Here is a 13,616-nt window from a genome sequence, read left to right as displayed (position 1 = left end):
GAAGCCTCCTCAGTTTAATCAGAGAGGATTATGCAGGAAGCCTCCTCAGTTCTAATCCAAAGAAGGCGAGGATTATGCAGGAAGCCTCCTCAGTTCTAATCAGAGAGGATTATGCAGGAAGCCTCCTCAGTTCTAATCAGAGAGGATTATGCAGGAAGCCTCAAAGAGCTGCAAGCCAAGGTGGCAGAGAATAGGCCTGCGTGTTGGAGTGTGTGTATGTGTGCGTACGTGTGATGTGTGTTCGATGTGCATGTGGAGGTGATGGGGGAGATGCGATCAAAGGGCTTCAGACAGAATGAGTTAAATGGAGGTGAAGAGGAGGTACTCCTGTGATATCAGCTCATTCCACCACTCAAAAACAATGGAAATTAAAGCAGGGGAACAGAGAGAAAGTGCATGTATTCACACACACGTACCTTATCTAATGTAGGTTATCAGGCAACAACAGAACTGAAACTGAGGTTTCCACAGAGCTATTGACACAAAGAAATGTAGCCTCAAATCAAATTAAATCAAATGTTATTGGTCACATACACATGGTTAGCAGATGTTAATGCGAGTGCAGCGAAATACTTGTGCTTCTAGTTCCGCCCGTGCAGTAATATCTAACAAGTAATCTTGACCCAGGGTCTCGAGCTTAATGACGAGTTTGGAGGGTACTATGGTGTTAAATGCTGAGCTGTGATCGATTAACAACATTCTTACATAGGGATTCCTCTTGTCCAGATGGGTTAGGGCAGTGTGCAGTGTGATTGCGTCACCTGTGGACCTATTGGGGCGGTAAGCAAATAGGAGTGGGTCTAGGGTGTCAGGTAGGGTTAGGTAGCCTTTGTGCAGTATCATGTTAAAAGTGCCAATTCTTGCCTAAAAAAAGCCTTTAGAGCATATTCCTCTGCCAAATCTTTTTGATAAATGTAGGAATGTTTTCTGTTTTCATGTTGAAGAACCCATTGTCTTGTATCCCATCTTCACCCCCCTGTAGACCTGCAGTAGTTGGTGTGTGTGTGTGTGTGTGTGTGTGTGTAGGTGTGTGTGTGTGGAGGTGATGTGGTGGTTGTGGGGCAAAGGGAAAACCTGAAATAGTTCTGTGCGGGGCTTTTCAAACTTACATTTCACTCAAGAAAAATAGCCAAACAATGCTCTAACTCAAATAAGGCTTAGAGTGGATTCATTTGAAATAAGAAAGTACAAGCTATTATCTGACAGGTATTGTCTGGTATTAAGGGAAGGTGAAATGGTATTCAAGTGGCTAGGGCATTATTCATGAACTTTGAGCTGTTCTAACACCTAAATGTGCTTTAATTAAACACACAGTAGCTTCTTAAACACAGCCTTTAGACTTGTCAATCCTTCCACATGTCACAGAAAGTCAAGCAATTATCCCTTCAAAGGTTCTGCTTCCTTTATTATGTCGTCAAGGAGACTGTAATAACCAGGAAATGTGATAAGTCACAGCAAGGGGATTGGCTTGCTGTCGTGAGAGCACATACACCTTGAGTTAAAGTATTAAAGTGTCTGAATGGGGTTTTACACAGACACTAATAAATACACCGTAAGAAACTTAGAGGCTGTTCAAGGACAATAGGTTAGATCCTAGCTGAACAGGCTAAGGGGGTATGTCGAAAGTGAAGAAATACCACGCAGAAATATCTAGTATGCTCTGTAACAGACATTTTAACAGTTAAATATTCTTATACTTACAGCAATTTTAAAGGGACAACAACTGCAAGGTAATGGATATCTCATCAGAATAAACAGCAGGTAACGGAATCTCATCAGAATAAACAGCAGGGTAACGGAATCTCATCAGAATAAACAGCAGGGTAACGGAATCTCATCAGAATAAACAGCAGGGTAACGGAATCTCATCAGAATAAACAACAGGGTAAACGGAATCTCATCAGAATAAACAGCAGGGGGATGGAATCTCATCAGAATAAACAACAGCAGGGTAACAGAATCTCATCAGAATAAACAGCAGGGTAATGGAATCTCATCAGAATAAACAGCAGGGGGATGGAATCTCATCAGAATAAACAGCAGGGTAATGGAATCTCAGAATAAACAACAGCAGGGTAATGGAATCTCATCAGAATAAACAGCAGGGTAATGGAATCTCATCAGAATAAACAGCAGGGTAATGGAATCTCATCAGAATAAACAGCAGGGTACATTTACATTTACATTTAAGTCATTTAGCAGACGCTCTTATCCAGAGCGACTTACAAATTGGAAAGTTCATACATATTCATCCTGGTCCCCCCGTGGGGAATGAACCCACAACCCTGGCGTTGCAAGCGCCATGCTCTACCAACTGAGCCACACGGGACCGGAATGGAATCTCAGAATGAACAACAGCAGGGGGATGGAATCTCATCAGAATGAGGCTATGTATGTACATCCTTTTCCAACCAAATCCTGACCTTACTGATTACTCGTCATGTAAATGTGAATTTCAAATGTCCACGCATCCATCCATCCATTCATCCGTTCATCCGTTCATCGTGAAAGGTAGTTAATTGAACCACATGGTAGACACTGGATAGCATATTTAACATGCCTGCAGGGCGGATTGATGTAGATCAGTATGACTCAGTGAACACAGACCACAGCGTACTGCACATCGCAGGACTTCAAAGAGATTCGCTGAGTTTACACCAGTTTACACCATTCTGATCTTTTTTTTTACAAAATTATTTTTTTACCAATCAAATCAGCTCTGAAAAAGATCTGATGTGAAAAGATCTGATGTAATTGGTCCAAAGACCAATTTGTGAGAGAGAAAAAACATTTCAGAATTGGGCTGTCTGTGTAAACAGACACAGTTTAAGTAACGTTGAGCTCGACAGACGAGGAAGGATTCTCAGCCTTTGGAGTGCTTCCCAAATGACACCCTAATCCCTATACAGTAGTGCACTACTCTTGACGAAGGCCCATAGGGCTCTGGTCAAAAGTACTGCACACTACGAAGGGAATAGTGTCCCCATTTGAGACAAACGTTTGTTGATTTACTTTGGTCGCAGGAGGATCTCTGCATCTGTTTGTCTTGGAGTGTGGCGGTGAGGCGACCGCCTGAGGAAAGTATTACATTCCAACCTTGCTAACATCCTGTGATGTCATCTGAGTTGTGAAAGTGATGGAGCATGCTCCTGAGGTCAGTAAGATTGACCTATAACCTCTCGGCGGGGGAGGGGAGGGGGTCCCAGCTCCACTGTGACCAGCCACCTGGATTGCATCTGGACATGGAGATTGTGTCCCAAATGGCACTATATTCTCTATATAGTGCACTTCTTTCGACCAGAGCTCTATGGGTCAAGTGTGTACTACAAAGGGAATAAGGGGCCATTTGCGACACTGACAGAGACTGATGAAGTGTTCACTAGTTTAACATCTTGGGGTAACTATGACCTTTTACAGGTATTTATAAATAACATATATATCATCAATAACATATACATTCATAAATAACATATACATTTATAAATAACATATATATATTCATAAATAACATATACATTCATAAATAACATATACATTCATAAATAACATATACATTCATAAATAACATATACATTCATAAATAACAATACAATGTTTTCCTCCAGAGGGTAAGTTAACGAACAGCAACAGCAGGTCTATCGCCACAGTCAGAGTGATCACCTCAGCATCTGGGGCACACACACACACCACACACACACCAAACTCACCACACACACACACCACAACAGAGTGTGTGTGTACACCACAACAGAGTGTGTGTGTGTGTGTGTGTGTGTGTGTGTGTGTGTGTGTGTGTGTGTGTGTGTGTGTGTGTGTGTGTGTGTGTGTGTGTGTGTGTGTGTGTGTGTGTGTGTGCGTGTGTGCGTGCGTGCGTCTGTGCGTATGTGTGTGTGTGTGTGCGTGTGTGCGTGCCTGCGTGCGGACACAGGATCATTCATTATGTACCCGATCACTTCATTAGGGCTACTATGGACACCCGGCCGGCAGAGAGAGGAGACGAGCAGTAAGCTGCCTGCCGCTGACAGACAGACAGGCGGACGGGGGGGCGGGCGGACAGACGGACAGAGAGGGAGATTAGCTACAACCGAACAGCCTCTCCTGTCCTGGTGTCCCAAGGATGGGCATTATGTTGGATATAACAACATATTATCTCTCTCTGTGTTGTGGAGTATGGAAGATGTTCGCGTCTGCCACCTAGTGCTTCATAGAGACCTAACGACGCTGGAGACAGGGAGTGAACATTTAATAACCAACGGACACGAACAGAATACGGACATAAACAAAACAATAACAGCATCTGGACAAGGGAAACGTAACCGACAATAATGCTGACACGGGGAACCAACTGAGGAACAGATAGATATAGAGGGGCAATCAACAAACGTGAAGGAGTCCAGGTGAGTCCAATGAGCGCAGATGCGCGTAATGATGGTGACAGATGTGCATAATGAAGGGCAGCCTGGCGCCTTCGAGCGCCAGAGAGGGGAAGCGGGAGCAGGCGTGACACTGTGTCTCCCAGCCAGCCCTGTCAGACAGGCAGACAATTGACAAATACAGGGTCGTACGTATTAGGTCTCAAAGTTTTGAAACATTTTACAACGGAAAAATGTAATATCTGGTTGACCCTCCCTGTTTCGTTTCAGTCAGTTTTCTTCTGTTTATTCCCTAATGAATATGATCCTGCTGTCACAGACGTCATGTGATAGAAGGGGCAGGTATGTCAACAATGAGCTCTGATAAGCATCACGAAGAGAGACAATGGCGTGGAACAGTGGCGTAGATTACCAACTACCAGCCAAGGGCCAAAACATTACCAGCAAAACCACTGATAGCCCACATCTCTCTCTCTCATGTTGTATTCACAACTCAGTGTGTTGTGGAGTATGGAAGATGCTCGTGTCTGCCACCTAGTGTCACATAGAGACCTAACAGCTCTGTGTAGTCCTCAATTAATTGCCGTGCCTAAATGATAACATGAAGAGAATGTATTGAATCAGGACAAAATCTGCACCCCAATGTCACCCTATTCCCAATATAGTGCACTACATAGGGAATAGACTACCATTATGGACACAGTTGGTGTTTCAGTTTGAAGAGTGTGCAGAGTGGGTATGGGAGACTGAAGCACTGTTCTATGGAGGCGTCCCAAATAGGGCTCTGGTCAAAAGTAGTGCACTATATGGGGAATAGGGTGCCATTTGTGATGCAATCACCACATACGTTTTCTCCTGCTACCCAGCATGAGGACTCAGACTTTAAATATTTAATGAGACAATTGGTGGTGAAATGTAAACGAGGCTTTGCAGCTGGAGGAATTACATAGTGACCGGATGAAATGCAGTCCCGACTCCTTCTAGACGCTGTGCAATTACCAGCACATTTATCCACTCACTGATCCACTCTCCCTGGGTCCCAGTCCTGTACAAATTGCTGTGTGCGCACGTGTGTGTGCATGTGTGTGTGTGCATGTCTCTTTGTGCATGTCTCTTTGTGCATGTCTCTGTGTGCATGTCTCTGTGTGCATGTCTCTGTGTGCATGTCTCTGTGTGCATGTGTGCGTTTGTCTGAGCAGTGTATGGCCAGCAGAGACATGCCCTGCAGTAATACTCTCTACTACTATCACTGTTCATCAAGAAACTCTTGTTTGATGGCTGTAGGAGAAGGGAGAAAGAGAGCAAGAAGGGAGAGAGAGAGAGCAAGAAGGGAGAGAGAGCAAGAAGGGAGAGAGAGCAAGAAGGGAGAAAGAGAGCAAGAAGGGAGAAAGAGAGCAAGAAGAGAGAAAGAGCAAGAAGGGAGAGAGCAAGAAGGAGAAAGAGAGCAAGAAGGGAGAAAGAAAGAAGGGAGAGAGAGAGAGCAAGAAGGAGAGAAGAGGGCAAGAAGGGAGAGAGAGAGCAAGAAGGGAAGAGAGGGAGAGAAGGGAGAGAGGAGAAGGGAGAGAGAGAGCAAGAAGGGAGAAGAGAGCAAGAAGGGAAGAGAGAGGCAAGAAGGGAGAGAGAGCAAGAAGGAGAAGAGAGCAAGAAGGAGAAAAGAGAGAAGAAGGGAGAGAGAGAGCAAGAGGGAGGAGAGAGAGCAAGAAGGGAGAGAGAGGAGAGAAGGGAGAGAGAGCAAGAAGGGAGAGAGAGAGAGCAAGAAGGGAGGAGAGGGAGAGAGAAGGGAGAGAAGGGAGAGAGAGAGACAACATTTTTTGCTATGTTGTGCATTAATGAATACAACCTTTCTCTCCCTTCTCTCTCTCTCTCCCTTCTTGCTCTCTCTCTCCCTTCTTGCTCTCTCTCTCCCTTCTCTCCCTCTCTCTCCCTTCTCTCTCTCTCTCTCCCCTTCTCTCTCTCCCTTCTCTCTCTCCCTCTCTCTCTCCCTTCTCTCTCTTCCACTCTCTCTCTCCCTCCTCTCTCCTCTCCTCCCCTTCTCTATCTCTCCTTCACTCTCTCTCTCTCTCTCTCTCTCTCTTCTCGCCTCTCGCCGTCTCTCAGACTGATAGTGAGATAACAGGATGACGAGGAATCTGCTGAATAATGAAACACAGTCATCAAGCCCCTGCTCCTGGAGACCACACGCGCTCCTCCCCATTGGCCTTGGTCAAAAATAGTCCACTATATAGGGAATAGGATGCCTTATGTGACACACGCAGACTGTGGATGGATATCAAGGTGTTCCGTTGACAGTATGTACTATTCTGATGGGTATTTCATTGTTTTTCTGGCTTCATCCACATAGTTACAGACCGTACAACATGAATTCAACACAAAGCTGTTTTTTCAGACTGTCCATAAGGACATAGTTGATGCAGTCACCTGGATGCCTTTAGACCGACCTATACAAATCAAATTCAAATCAAATGTATTTATATAGCCCTTCTTATATCTGCTGTACAGAAACCCAGCCTAAAACCCCAAACAGCAAGCAATGCAGGTGTAGAAGCACGGTGGCTAGGAAAACTCCTAGAAAGGCAGGAACCTAGGAAGAAACCCAGCCTAAAACCCCAAACAGCAAGCAATGCAGGTGTAGAAGCACGGTGGCTAGGAAAACTCCTAGAAAGGCCAAAAACCTATGAAGAAACCTAGTGTCACGTGTCGTCTAGTGGGGAGACCAAAGCGCAGTGTGATGTGAATACATACTTTTAATGTAAGACAAATAAACACGAAGAACACTAAACAAACTAACGTGAACGCTATAAACAATGAGTGCAGACATGCAACTTCACATAGACAATAACCCACAAACCAAAACTGGAAAATGGCAACCTAAATAGGATCCCCAATCAGAGACAACGATAAACAGCTGCCTCTGATTGGGAACCAATCCAGGCCACCATAGACCTACATATGTCTAGACTAGACACACACCTAGACATACAAAACCTAGACGAGACAAAAACAACACATACCACCCTCGTCACACCCTGACCTAACCAAAATAATAAAGAAAACAAAGAATACTAAGGTCAGGGCGTGACACCTAGAGAGGAACCAGGCTATGAGGGTGGCCAGTCCTCTTCTGGCTGTACTGGGTAGAGAGGAACCAGGCTATGAGGGGTGGCCAGTCCTCTTCTGGCTGTACCTATGTTTTACTGTGATTGGGCATTCTGGACAAACTCAGGTGCTATAGGTCAGTCGCCTACAGCCATAAGCAAGTGAATACTAAAGGTCAGTCTCCTACAGCCATCAAGCAGAGTGACATACTACAGGTCAGTCTCCTACAGCCACTATACTATATAGGTCAGTCTCCTACAGCCATCAAGCAGAGTGACATACTAAAGGTCAGTCTCCTACAGCCATCAAGCAGAGTGACATACTACAGGTCAGTCTCCTATAGCCACTATTACTATAATAGGTCAGTCTCCTACAGCCATCAAGCAGAGTGACATACTACAGGTCAGTCTCCTACAGCCATCAAGCAGAGTGACATACTATAGGTCAGTTCTACTACCAGCCATCAAGCAGAGTGACATACTATAGGTCAGTCTCCTACAGCCATCAAGCAGAGTGACATACTACAGGTCAGTCTCCTACAGCCTCAAGCAGTGACATACTATAGGTCAGTCTCCTACAGCCATCAAGCAGAGTGACATACTACAGGTCAGTCGCCTACAGCCATCAAGCAGAGTGACATACTAAAGGTCAGTCTCCTACAGCCACAAGCAGAGTGACATACTACAGGTCAGTCTCCACAGCCACTATACTATATAGGTCAGTCTCCTACAGCCATCAAGCAGAGTGACATACTACAGGTCAGTCTCCTACAGCCATCAAGCAGAGTGCATACTACCGGTCAGTCTCCTACAGCCATCAAGCAGAGTGACATACTACAGGCAGTCTCCTACAGCCATCAAGCAGAGTGACATACTATAGGTCAGTCTCCTACAGCCATCAAGCAGAGTGACATACTACAGGTCAGTCTCCTACAAGCCATCAAGCAGAGTGACATACTATAGGTCAGTCTCCTACACCATCAAGCGAGTGACATACTATAGGTCAGTCTCCTACAGCCATCAAGCAGAGTGACATACTACAGGTCAGTCTCCTACAGCCATCAAGCAGAGTGACATACTATAGGTCAGTCTCCTAAAGCCATCAAGCAGAGTGACATACTACAGGTCAGTCTCCTACAGCCATCAAGCAGAGTGACATACTACTAGGTCAGTCTCCTACAACCATCAAGCAGGTGACATACTATAGGTCAGTCTCCTACAGCCATCAAGCAGAGTGACATACTACAGGTCAGTCTCCTACAGCCATCAAGCAGAGTGACATACTATAGGTCAGTCTCCTACAGCCATCAAGCAGAGTGCATACTACAGGTCAGTCTCCTACAGCCATCAAGCAGAGTGACATACTACAGGTCAGTCTCCTACAGCCATCAAGCAGAGTGACATACTATAGGTCAGTCCCTACAGCCATCAAGCAGAGTGACATACTACAGGTCAGTCTCCTACAGCCATCAAGCAGAGTGACATACTATAGGTCAGTCTCTACAGCATCAAGCAGAGTGACATACTAAGGTCAGTCTCCTACAGCCATCAAGCAGTGACATACTAAGGTCAGTCTCCTACAGCCATCAAGCAGAGTGACTACTATAGGTCAGTCTCCTACAGCCATCAAGCAGAGTGACATACTATAGGTCAGTCTCCTACAGCCATCAAGCAGAGTGACATACTATAGGTCAGTCTCCTACAGCCATCAAGCAGAGTGACATACTATAGGTCAGTCTCCTACAGCCATCAAGCAGAGTGACATACTATAGGCAGTCTCCTACAGCCATCAAGCAGAGTGACATACTATAGGTCAGTCTCCTACAGCCATCAAGCAGAGTGACATACTATAGGTCAGTCTCCTACAGCCATCAAGCAGAGTGACATACTATAGGTCAGTCTCCTACAGCCATCAAGCAGAGTGACATACTATAGGTCAGTCTCCTACAGCCATCAAGCAGAGTGACATACTATAGGTCAGTCTCCTACAGCCATTCAAGGCAGAGTGACATTTATATATAGGTCAGTCTCCTACAGCCATCAAGCAGAGTGACATACTATAGGTCAGTCTCCTACAGCCATCAAGCAGATGTTTACTCCTGAATTTATTTAGTATTGCCATAACAAAGGGGTTGAATACTTATTGACTGAAAACATTTCAGCTTTTCATGTTTTAACATTTCTAAAAACATAATTCGCTTTGACATTATGGGATGTTGTGTGTAGATCACTGACACTAAATCTCAATTTAATCCACTGTTAATTCAGACTGTTACAAAAAAATGTGGAAAAAGTCAAGGGGTGTTAATAATTTCTGAAGGCGCTGTAACAACATGTAAAACACATGTAACAACATGCAAAACATGTAACAACATGCAAACCACGTAACAACTTGCAAACCACGTAACAACTTGTAAAACACATGTGACATTGGTACATTTAGCAAGATACCACTGACATAATCTCACATTATTCCCACATTAAAATAGGCATATTTACATTTTTTATTTAACCTTTATTTAACTAGTCAAGTCAGTTAAGGACAAATTCTTATTTACAATGACGGCCTACCCCGGCCAAACCCTACCCAGGACGACGTTTGGTCAATTGTGCACTGCCCTATGGGACTCCCAATTGCCGTTTGTGATACAGCCTGTAATCGAACCAGGGTCTGTAGTGACGCCTCTAGCACTGAGATGCAGTGCGTTAGACCACTGCGCCACTAGATTGATAAGAGCAATGTCATTTGTCATTTTTTCTTAATCAACGTGTAATTTTGGACCAACAAAGAAAAATATATTTGTAGTGGTGTTGGTGCAATTTGTTAGATGACGTTCTACAGCTAACAGGCTGACTACACCGCTCGCGTCGCGTGCATGGCAAAATAAATGTAGAAATCTATATTATTCAATTAATTCACCCACACTGCTCACGCGCGCCAACGAGCATCTACATTGCCAAGGGCTAAAATAGAAGTCAGTTCTATTTCTGACGCAGATCGCGCTGCAAGTCCTGCCTCTCCCATCTCCTCATTGGTTTATAGAAGCAGGTACCCACGTGCCATCTCCTCATTGGTTATACCCACGTGTGTGACTGAAAGACGAAATAGGTCGGTGGCGGTAATGCACGTAATTTATGAAAGTTGCCAATCGCAATATAAAGTCAAGAGAAGAAAAAGCCTGGAAGGAGGAGAGATGACTAGAAACGATTCGGTTGACCGTTTTATGTGTGGATTAATTGGTGGAGTAGAGGACCTTGTGCATTTCAGGTAAAATAACAAATCAATGTTTATATCCCAGGACAAATTAGCTAGCAACAGCAAGCTAGCTAAATAGGACAAATTAGCTAGCAAGTGCAAGCTAACTAGCTAAATTGCCATAAATGTTTTAATGCTTTTCGACCTGTCCACAAATTAATATAATTGGTTCAGAGTTTGTTTTGATATTTTAACCTGCGTGTCATGATCACGTTTGGTGTGGGGGGACAAAATACATTTATGCACGATGGCGCACGATGGCGCACGATGGCGCACGATGGCGCACGCGCGCATCCAGTGTGGATTCCGTGTAAGTATTATGCTTTAAAAGAGGATGTGTCCGTTATCCTGTGAGATGACCCGTGTAATCACCACAACTGTAGTTAGATCTTTGATACATGGTTTGTAACCTGTGTTTTGATTAATTAATCTATTATGGGAAATATTCAACTGTCTTATTGTAACGTCTGCTTCCAACTCACACCCTCAAACACATAGATCCCCTGAACACAGCTCACTCTCCAGATCCCAATCATACGAATTCTGATCACCTGATCACACACCTGTATGTCATTTACACACACTATTTAGTTCAGTTCTTTGCACCCCATCATTGTGAGGTATTGTTTGTTTTGTTACACACTTCTATTCGGAGCTCTGTTTTTCCCGTCATTTAATCCTCCCATGTATGATAGTTTTTTCCAGCCTCACTAATGATGCCTTTTGCCTATTCCCTGCCTGTACTTTCGGATTTCCTGTTATCAACCAATTGCCTGATCTCCCAGATGACATTCCTAGCCTTTTCCCCGCCTGTACTGTTGCCTTTTTGGACCCCCTGTGTATGACCTTCTGCCTGCCCCTGGACCCAGCTACCTGCTTCCTCCTGTGGTCCTTTACAAATAAACACCTGCTGCGCCCTGCGCTTGAAACCAGCTCTCTGTCTCCTGTCGTGTTCATTACACTTACATTCATATTACCATATCATTGCAGCCATTTGAATGTGTCTTATCTCTTTATTTTGTTTTTGTCTTTGGAAATTAGGCAATTATATTAGTAGTCTACATATAACTCTACCAGTGAATGTATTGCATATACAGTAGTATTGGCTAGCGAACATAATAATAAACACTGTCTACTGTAACACTTGTCTTTCTGTCTTCTAACAAATTGATTGATCAATGTTTACAAATCCCAATATTGTGTTACACCATTACAAAATGTTGTGTGTGTTGTTATGCGTTAATAACATTTAGACTACGTTACCCAGCAGGCTATGCGGGCGCGGGAGAGGGTTAAAGAATGCCTTGCATGGCTAAACAAGGAGTTTTCGAGCTGAAGTATATGTTCATTAAAAGTAGTTAAACCTACGCCCCGGTTTGTCATTATATAAGGAACAAACATAACATGGTGTCAGATTGGTAGTCGCTATGACGAGACAGAGAAAAGAAAGGAGTAACTCTGCAAATTTCCGCGACGAAAATTGAACGTTCTACCACAAGTCAAGTGACGTGAGTGGTCGAAGACGCTAGCTTGCGAGAGCGACAGCGGCGAGGCTGCATTGGAATCTGTTGATGAGCAACATACTGAAGTAAGAGAAATTGACACTGTTCCTGTTCTCCGTCATGGATAGGCTTAGTCCTCCTACTCCTATGCAGTTAACAGGCAATCTAGCTGGCAATTGGAAACGTTTCAAGCAGAGATTCAACATCTACCTGTTACCCAGCAGTCAGTGGTGCAGGAGGAGATGATGACAAATTGAAAGCTTCCATTTTTCTGCATGTTATTGGAGAGGATGCATTTGACATTTACAATAGCTTTCAGCAAGAAGAGGCAAACTTGACATTGACTGTGCTAATGGATACATTTGAGGAGTACTTTGTACCAAGCCAGAACGTCACGTTTGAGAGATACACGTTTTTCTCTCATGATCAGAAACAGGGAGTCAGTTTTGACCAGTATTTGGCTGAGCTTAACACACTGAGTAAAACGTGTGAATTCGAAAATCTGAAAGACTCACTAGTGAAAGACAGGATAGTCTGTGGCATACTGGATAATGGACTCAAGGAGAAATTGCTGCGTGAGCAAGATTTAACTTTGGATAAAGCAGTGAATATGTGTCGAGCAGCTGAATCCACCAGAGCACAAGCTAAAGAGCTGTGCAGGGATGAGACGTCAGTGTATTCAATAAAAAGAGAGGAGCACAACACACAACGCCTTACAAAAACAAGCAAAAGAGAGAAATCAAAACACTACATGTGGAAAATGTGGATTTATCCACAAGCCAAAAAAATGCCCCGCATATGGCAAATCATGTAACAACTGTGGGAAAAATAACATGAAAAAGCTAGCTTGGAGTACATTTTAGAGCATGTTTAGTTTTTAGTATCGTTTTTTTATTTTTTATTACTACAGTTAAAATGTATTGGAAACAGGTTAGGACATGATAGAATTGCAAACGGAATGTGTCATTCTTCAGGTAGGGTAAAGTTAAATAAGCCCAACCCTTAAGGTGCGCCTCCTGTAGAAAACTGGGACAAAAGAAATTGGACTGACATTGAGCATTTGTGGGCCACAAAGAGACAAAGAAAAACAGACATTTCAACCTGAAGTAAGTGAACTAGTTTTAATATCTTGTTGACTGGAACCCAGCTCAAACATTTTATTCTGGAAGTCATTGAAAAAGGAAAGGAGGATCAAATCGTTAGAGTACAATGCAGCTTTTCACATTTCATTGTCTATATGAGCTCCATGCAGATGATTTTGTTAAAGAACCATGGAAACATACACAGACATTAATATGTCAGGAAGTCCCCTGAAGAAAACAGACTGTTGGGTGTTGATGTATTGCTTCAGCATTGCAAGTCCATCGAATGTCTTGAACTGAGTAGGTGG

At 43.8% G+C, this 13,616-nt stretch overlaps 1 protein-coding gene across 1 annotated transcript in view; it reads left to right on the top strand.

Moving 5' to 3' along the window:
* The first annotated feature begins 12,014 nt into the window (after positions 1-12,014).
* The window catches only part of LOC112069145 (NACHT, LRR and PYD domains-containing protein 3-like), a 35,128-nt gene continuing 33,526 nt past the window's right edge, over positions 12,015-13,616 (top strand). The window contains exon 1 of the mRNA XM_070438434.1: positions 12,015-13,332. The gene's annotated coding sequence lies outside the window, so the exon portion shown is untranslated. The remainder of the gene's footprint in view (positions 13,333-13,616) is intronic.

Source organism: Salvelinus sp. IW2-2015, unplaced genomic scaffold (genome assembly GCF_002910315.2).
Source record: "Salvelinus sp. IW2-2015 unplaced genomic scaffold, ASM291031v2 Un_scaffold917, whole genome shotgun sequence".
Lineage (NCBI taxonomy): Eukaryota > Metazoa > Chordata > Actinopteri > Salmoniformes > Salmonidae > Salvelinus > Salvelinus sp. IW2-2015.
The sequence above is the reverse complement of the archived record's forward strand: the minus strand, read 5'-3'. Positions and strand labels throughout refer to the sequence as shown.